The following is a 2968-nucleotide window of genomic DNA, read 5'->3' as shown; positions in this document are numbered from 1 at the left end:
ACCCCCCCCCCCCTTTCTATTGCAAACATAGCATCCAGATGGACTATAATAATTTCTGAATGTAACATTAACTTGTCACCCAAATTTAAATTTCATATTTATATGAATTGAAAGATTTCTATATTTCTCTACTTCTAATACTGAAATCTTAAAAGTACTTAAAGTTTTATCATATCCATTACACAGCTTCTCATTTTTCTTTGAAATATCTTACTAAGCTGATATTAAAGTATAATAGGTTTGTTTCTATTTATTTTGAGGCATCTTACCAAAGTTAAATCTAAAGCTTGAAAAAGTTGGCTTCTCATTTTATTCTGAGGCATTGCTTGAAGCGAAATCTAAAGCTTAAAATGTTGGCTTCTTATTCATTCCAAGGGGATTTTGCTTCTCAAGCTTAAAAGGGTTGTCTTCTTGTTCCATCAGAGATATTTTGCCTAAGCAAAACTTGAAGTTTAAAAAGTTGACAACTTATTTATTTTGAGACATTTTTGTTGAAGCAAATCTGAAGCGTAATATCAAATATTTCATCATTCTAAAGCTATTGATCGAAGATGTGCCACATTTGGTGATCAATATTCTCCTAAATCTAAGCCTCATATTTTTTTGATCGTTAATATGAATATATAAATTGATCATAAGACGAGTACAACTATTTCAGGCATGCCCGAGTAACGAATATCAAAAGATGTATCAACGTCTACAAACTAAAGACCAATCGTTAGAGTTTCGAACTAAATCGAAACATAATGATACAATGTAAACATTATCTTGTACACGTGTGTTTTAATCCTTTGAACAATGCTATCCACATGCGGTCGTCGATGCTCAAAGATTTTCCTGTTCCTAGCTGTCCATATTTGGTATAGGATGCATACAAGAGCATCCTCTTTGCTTTGCTATGCCAAGATGTCCCACGTGCCTCCTTTTTAATCCTTTTGAATGAGCTGCCAATTGTCATCATTGAACATGCAACAGTTTTGTCTCTGGTTAGGAGCTTTGATTAGGCACTTAACCACATGATGAATGAATGTTTAGGAACAATGCAAGAGCTCCAAACATCCCCAGTCCATGCAATGTTGTTTCGTGTCAATCTGAAGAAATCATATACGTGTGAGATGTTCAAGTTACCTCCAATAACCCACTTCGATAATCTATCCAAAGCGGCTTGACCAATTTCTTTAGGCTGGCTAATTCTATCCTAATTTTCAAGTTTTCTAAGTAATGGCGAATCACATTTTCTTGATGAAAAGTTACTTCAAGTAAACATGATTGATCCAGCAAACCTAAGTAAATCCTTTTTGTTATGGATGTTCCAAAGTGATTTTGCAAGCAAGGTAGAATTCCAGCATTTGATGTATTTGAATCCAAGGCCTCATTCACATTTCGAAAGGTAAATATTTGTCCATGTTACCAACGGCTTTTTAGATCCCTAATAAAAGTTTCGACAAAGTGTAATAATTCTCGACGTAACAATAGCTGGGATCAGAATGATGGACAAACAAAAACATTCAACACTTGAAGCATGATTATCACAAGTTTCAACTCTCCCTGCATAGGACAGGGATGATCTTGTCCATGAACAAATATGTGCTACAATTTTGTCTATAAATGGAGCATAAAAACTAACATTAAGTTTTTCGGCTACAAGTGGAATGCCCAAGTAATGAAATGGCATTGAACACCTCGGTATATTTGTTAACTCTTAGATGTCTTCCAACGCTTGCCCAAGAATTCCGGCTATATATAGGCTAGGTTTGACAGTATTCATCTTTAGCCCCAAAGTATCCTCAAAATAAGATAGGCAATCCATCAAGATGGGTACCGAAGTTACATCTTCTCTAGCATAAAGCGTCGAGTCATCTGCAAATGCCAAGTGCGTAATCTTTAAGGGACCACATTTTGGATGATAGTTGAAATCACTATTTTCGATTGCTCCCTTTAACTTCATTGAAAATTGCTCAAGGTATAACACAAACAAAAAAGAAGAAATAGGATCACCTTGCCGAAGGCCATTTTTCCTTTAATGAACCCCATGTAAGCCACCATTTATTGCGACGGAGTTTGAAGGTATAGTAATATATTCCATCACCCAATCAATGAATCTTCTAGGGAATTACAACTCTTCAATAACGAAAATAAGAAAGTCCCAATTGACCGAATCTTATGCCTTCCATAGATCAATCTTAAGAAGGCATCTAGGAGCAACTCTCTTATGATTATAGTCTCAAAAGTTCTTAAGCAAGATGAGTAATTTCAATCATGCTACGCCCTTCATAAATGAAGCTTGTGCTTGATCGACAATAATATCGAGAATAAGCCCCAAATGAGAAGCAAGAATCTTGGTTATAACTTTGTAGAACACATTGCAGCAAGCAATCGTTCGATAGTCCCCAACAGTAGTGAATGAGTAGCCTTGGTACCAATGCTATAACTGTGTGGATGGTTTGCTTAAGTAAAGATCTTGAGGAGAAGAATTCTTCAATCGAATCCATGAAATCACTTCTAACAATCTCCCAAGACTTCTTAAAAACGTAAAGAATAACCATCCAGTCCTAGAGATTTCTCGTCTCTAATACTAAATATTGCTTCTTTAATCTCTTGCCTCGAAATGTCCCTTACAAGGTCTAGTGCTTGTTCCAATGAAATTAGTGGACCATTTTGCAATATAGCAATATCAACAGGTTGTACCATGCTGGTCATGCCCAACGAATCAGCATAAAACTATGTAAATTCAGCTGCGACTAGATCTTGTGATTTGGTGTAAACTCCATCCCTTTTAAGTACAACTGCAATATAATTCATTTTCATGTTCCTTTTGACCACTGAGCAAAGGAACTTAGTGCATTTGTCACTCTTCTTCAAGTACTCACTCTTAGCTTTTTGATAATAAAAGCTCCTTTCCGCTTCACCCAAGCCTCTGGCTTGTTTTCTCAATTGAGCCACCTTACATTGAAGTTGAGAAATAGTT

This window comes from Olea europaea, unplaced genomic scaffold (genome assembly GCF_002742605.1).
Source record: "Olea europaea var. sylvestris unplaced genomic scaffold, O_europaea_v1 scaffold1965, whole genome shotgun sequence".
NCBI classification, from domain to species: Eukaryota; Viridiplantae; Streptophyta; class Magnoliopsida; order Lamiales; family Oleaceae; genus Olea; species Olea europaea.
Note: the sequence above shows the minus strand (reverse complement) of the source record.